We start from the raw sequence: 5,981 nt of genomic DNA, 5'->3' as shown, positions 1-5,981 counted from the left end.
TGTAGAATAAATGTTGATTTTCTACTGCTGGCGGCTGTGTTTGTCTGAATCTGCGGTTTGATTGCTTCACTATCTCAGCTTGTGGTTAAAGAACGGTCAGCGTGTGTGTACATATGGTTCATATGGAGCTGATACCGGGTATCACTAAGAGGTCTTTGCTCAAACACAAGTATCAGCACCGAGTTAACTAGTGACCCTTTAAGTTTAGCTCCGCCTCTCATTTGGAAAGCCTTTTTAAACTAACCTTTGTTGATCCGACAGAGAGATTCTGTCACGGCGTACGGGGTGGACTCACGCGCTGGACTCCGGGGATGATGCACACAAGGAAATTTATTGTAGAACAATGTCCAAAGAGAGAGTATATACACAGATATGAGGCAGTGCTATTTACAAGGGGGTGCGAGGCAGTGCTATGTACAAAAGGTGAAGGGGGCAGGGCTCCGGGGAAAATCCAGGGGAACACGCTCGTCTTACTCCACACAATCCAGACACGAATCCACTCGCACACCCGGGGAACAGTCCAGGGAATGCGATTCTCGCAACGATCCAGCGAAGAACAGCCGTTGCTTCCCCTCTTAAATACCACACTGATAAGGCACAGGTGTTTCTTCCTCCGAGGGCGTGGGCCAAGGGCGTGAACCCATAATGAGTTCAGCCCTGGCGAGAAAGCGGAGAAGAGAGAGAGAGAGAGGACTAGAGAAAAAGAGGGGGAGACAGCTGATCAGCGACCAGCTGAACCCCCAGGCCGTGACAGTACCCCCCCTCCCAACGGGAGCCACCCGGCGACCCCCAGGCCTCCCAGGAAGAGCGGCATGGAACGCCCGCACCATGTCCCCGTCCAGGAGGGCCGCACGCGGGACCCAAGACCGCTCCTCAATGCCATAGCCCTCCCAATCAACCAGGTACTGCAAACCACGCCCCCTGCGCCTGACATCCATGATGCGCGAGACGGAGAAGGCCGGAAGGCCATCAACGACCCGGGCGGGTGGAGGGGGCCCGGAAGGAGGGCACAGAGGGCTGGAAAGACAGGGCTTCACCTGAGAGACATGAAAGACATTATGGATCCGCATGGTCCGGGGCAGCTTAAGGCGGACCGACACCGGGTTCACCAGAGAGTCAATCACAAAGGGACCGATAAAGGTAGGGGACAGTTTCCTAGACTCCGCCCACAGCGGAACGAATCGGGTCGACAGCCAAACTTCCTGTCCGGGCGCATAAACAGGCGCCGGGGTCCTGCGGCGGTCCGCCAGGCGCTTGTTCCGCTCAGCCGTGCGGAGAAGGACCCGCACGACCCCCTGTCCGAGACTATGTCCGCCGGAATGCCATGGAGACGGAAGACGTGCTTTGTCAGGAGCCGGGCGGTTTCCAGGGCCGTGGGAAGCTTGGAGAGGGCGACAAAATGAGCCGCTTTAGAAAAACGGTCAACGATAGTCAAAATGACAGAGTTACCTGACGAACGTGGCAAGCCTGTGACGAAATCGACAGCTATGTGGGACCAGGGGCGGCCAGGCGTAGGCAAGGGCTGAAGGAGACCAGAGGGGGGTTGATTGACACATTTGTTCCGAGCACAGACTGAACAGGCCGCTACGTACTCCCGGACATCCTTGATGAGGGAGGGCCACCAAGCGAAGCGCCGAAGGAGTGAAACGGTGCAGAGGGTCCCCGGGTGGCAGGCGAATTTTGCTGTGTGCGCCCAATGTATCACCTGTGACCGGACAGCGGAGGGCACAAAGAGTAGTCCAGGGGGACCCGTTCTTGGGTCCGGTTCTGTTCGTTGGGCCTCCCTAATGGCCGATTCAGCCTCCCACGTCAGGACCCCAATGACACACGAGGGGGGAATGATGGGAGAGTCCCGAGCGGTCTCCTTGGAGGCAGCGAACTGCCGAGAAAGAGCGTCGGGTTTGGTGAACTGAAACCTTGTGAAAAACAGGGCCCACCTAGCTTGGCGAGCATTAAGCCGTTTGGCTGACCGGATATATTCCAAATTCTTGTGGTCTGTCCAAACTACAAACGGCTGGGCAGCGCCCTCCAGCCAGTGACGCCATTCCTCTAGGGCGAGCTTAATAGCCAACAGTTCCCTGTCCCCAACGTCATAATTTTGTTCGGCAGACGAGAGACGGCGAGAGTAGAAGGCACAGGGATGGAGCTTGCCTTTCTGTTCCTGGGATAGAATGGCCCCCACCCCAGTGTCCGAGGCATCCACCTCCACAACAAACTGCAGGCCGAGGTCAGGATGAACCAGGATGGGTGCGGAGGTGAACCGATCCTTCAGGAGATTGAAAGCCTTTCGTGCTGACTCCTCCCAGCAGAAGGGAACCTTAGGAGACGTGAGACGAGTTAGTTGGAGAGCCAGCCTACTGTAGTCACGGATGAAGCGTCTGTAGAAATTAGCAAAGCCCAGGAAACTTTGGAGTTGCTTACGGTCTGTCGGGACGGGCCAATCTACGACCGCCTGGACCTTAGCCGGGTCGGGCCTGAGGTTACCTTGTTCAATGATGTAGCCCAAAAATGAAACAGTGGTCACATGAAATTCACACTTCTCGCCCTTCACAAAGAGACGGTTCTCGAGAAGACGTTGCAAAACCAGCCGGACGTGGCGTTCATGTTCAGAGACGGAGCGTGAAAAGATGAGTATGTCGTCGAGGTAGACGAACACAAAGTGGTTAAGAAAGTCCCGAAGCACGTCGTTGACAAAGGCCTGGAACACGGCTGGGGCATTGGTTAAACCAAACGGCATGACGAGGTATTCGAAATGGCCCAAGTGTGTGTTAAAAGCCGTCTTCCATTCGTCCCCCTCTCGTATCCTAACCAGATGGTACGCGCTACGCAGATCTAGCTTAGTAAAAACTGTGGCCCCTTGGAGCAGGTCATAGGCTGAAGTTAGCAGTGGTAGTGGGTATTTGTTCTTGATGGTGATATTATTGAGACCTCGATAATCAATACAAGGCCGTAGGCTCTTGTCCTTCTTAGCAACAAAAAAGAACCCGGCCGCAACAGGGGAGGATGATGGGCGGATCAGACCTGCGGCGAGTGACTCGTTAATGTACGTCTCCATGCTATCCCGTTCAGGCTGAGAGAGACTGTATAAGCGGCTGGTAGGCAGTGGGGCGCCTGGGAGGAGATCGATTCCGCAGTCGTACGGCCGGTGAGGGGGAAGAGAACGTGCTCTATCTTTACAAAAAACTTGCTCAAGATCGTGATAGACTGAGGGTACAGACGAGAGATCGGGCGGCTCAGATGGTGGGGGGTTACTCAGAGGGTTCGCGGGTGGAGTTGCGGCTTTTAGACAAGACATGTGACATTCCTCTCCCCACCCCAGAATGCTTTCCCTCCGCCAATCCAGGACCGGGTTGTGTAGAAGTAACCAGGGGAATCCTAAGACCAGCGGTGTAAGAGGAGCCTTAAACACAAACAGCTGCAACGTCTCGGAATGGTTGCCAGAGAGGGTTAACGATATTGGCTCCGTAATATGGGTGATATCCGGGAGACGCTGCCCACTGAGGGCGGTAACTTGGAGTGAGTGAGGCAGCGGTTCAGTGTTTAATTTTAATTCCCGAGCAAGGGACTCGTCAATGAAATTCTGCTCTGCGCCTGAATCGATTAGTGCGTGGAGTGGATGAGAAACCGAACGAACCATTAGCTTAGCCGCAAGCATCAAGCGAGGGGGAGATGGTGAACAGGAAACCTCGCCCACCCGTACTCTCCCCTCTACTGGCGGGCGCGGTCTTTTGGCTGGTATGGACAGGAAACGGCCATATGACCTTTACGGCCGCAGTAGAAGCACTCACCAGCCCTCCAACGCCGTTGTCGCTCTTCCGGCGTTAATCGGGAGCGCCCTATCTGCATGGGTTGCTCACCCTCGTCTTCATAGTTCCGGTCCCATCCTCCCATTCCACTCGCCGTACCTCCGCCGGAAGCCGTCTCCTCTCGTCCTAGGGGCTTCTGGGAGTTGTAGTCTCTAGTGCCGCGTCGCGCTCGTATGTTGTCATCCACCTTCACACAAAGGGTCATAACATCAGGAAGAGTAACAGGTAATTCCCTCATAACCAGCTCCCGTTTTAGCTCGTCACACAGGTTATTCAACAGAGTACTTATCAGTGCCGACTGCCCCCACCCGGTCTCCTCTGCCAGAGTCCAAAACTCAATCGAGTAGTCGGCCATGCTCCGTCTTCCCTGCTTCAAATTAAGCAGTCGGTGAGCCGCTGCTTCGGCCCCGGTGCCTCTCTCAAAGACATTCTTAAACTTAGCGAGAAAATCGGCATAGGTTATTTCAGGATCCGTTCTTAATACAGCCTGCGCCCAATTTAATGCTTGACCACGTAGCAACTGAACAAAAAAAGCAATCTTAGCTGCATCCGTCTCATAAGTCCGCCGTAGCTGGTTGAACTGTAATGTCACTTGCGTTAAAAAACCCGCAGTCTTGCGGAACTCACCAGAGAATGGTTCCGGTACGGGCAGCGACCGCTCTGGAGGCTCCGCATGGGCCGGTGGTGGAGGAGCGGAGGTCCCGGGCACAGAGGGCTCGTGAGCCGGTAACCGTGGAACAACGGGCGGAGATGTAGTGGGCGGGCTTACCAGCGGTATCTGTTGAGCGATGGCTTGAGTTAGCGCTGTCAGCTGCTGATTAATGTGCAGTAACATTTGTTCGTGGCGGTCCAAGATAGCCTCCGTGGAGATGACCGGCTGCTGGGTGGCTGAGTCCGCTGAGTCCATGGTGTGGCTGGATCGTTACTGTCACGGCGTACGGGGTGGACTCACGCGCTGGACTCCGGGGATGATGCACACAAGGAAATTTATTGTAGAACAATGTCCAAAGAGAGAGTATATACACAGATATGAGGCAGTGCTATTTACAAGGGGGTGCGAGGCAGTGCTATGTACAAAAGGTGAAGGGGGCAGGGCTCCGGGGAAAATCCAGGGGAACACGCTCGTCTTACTCCACACAATCCAGACACGAATCCACTCGCACACCCGGGGAACAGTCCAGGGAATGCGATTCTCGCAACGATCCAGCGAAGAACAGCCGTTGCTTCCCCTCTTAAATACCACACTGATAAGGCACAGGTGTTTCTTCCTCCGAGGGCGTGGGCCAAGGGCGTGAACCCATAATGAGTTCAGCCCTGGCGAGAAAGTGGAGAAGAGAGAGAGAGAGAGGACTAGAGAAAAAGAGGGGGAGACAGCTGATCAGCGACCAGCTGAACCCCCAGGCCATGACAGATTCAGCGAGTGCTCAGCTTTTTTCTGGACTCAAATGCTTTTCACAAACACATTTTCATTTGCAAGCATGACAAGGAAGTCGAGCAGACCTCGGAACCTGCAACTCTGTTACCCACATGCGGTGGTGCTCTGTCACTCTGATTAAAAATACAGCATTAATATGGAAATGAACAATGGCCCTTTTTTAATAAGATCTATTTGCTTTCACCACACTGCTGCTGGTTTAACAGTACGCCAGATCTGCAGTTGGATTTACATCTAAATTCAACTGAAACTACTATTTTTAAAGCTGTAAGGCTGCTTTATTTATCTTACTATAACACACCAAAATTCCTCCTACATGATCAGGAGCTGAGCAGCCAAACTTGGCACATCCTGGGCCCTGGGAGGTTCACATATGTGTCAGGTATTATAATCTTATGATATTTTCCAGCTATCGCCTTGTTTTTAGCAGTCATGAACCTATAACACCTCAAAAAAGAGTGGTATAATTTTTATTTCACCACAACTGCAAAACTTCAGTTAATGACTGAGGTATTATGATGCTATGTGGTTACCTGGCAACCACCTAACAGCAAACTAAACTGAACGTCTATGAAAGATGTCTTATTTGTTTAATTTCTGGACAAAAACATCTCAAGAAGTGCAATTCTACATGCTTAGCAACCACATAGCAACAAGCTAAAATTAACCATTTTCAGGATATAAAAACCATCTATCAGCCTTATTTTTTATCTCCTTTATGTGATTAAATATATCAATTT

The sequence above is a fragment of the Rhamphochromis longiceps genome, linkage group LG13, assembly GCF_057381845.1.
Source record: "Rhamphochromis longiceps isolate RC_006_pf linkage group LG13, R_longiceps_female_GT1.1, whole genome shotgun sequence".
NCBI lineage: Eukaryota > Metazoa > Chordata > Actinopteri > Cichliformes > Cichlidae > Rhamphochromis > Rhamphochromis longiceps.
This window is presented reverse-complemented; position numbering follows the sequence as displayed.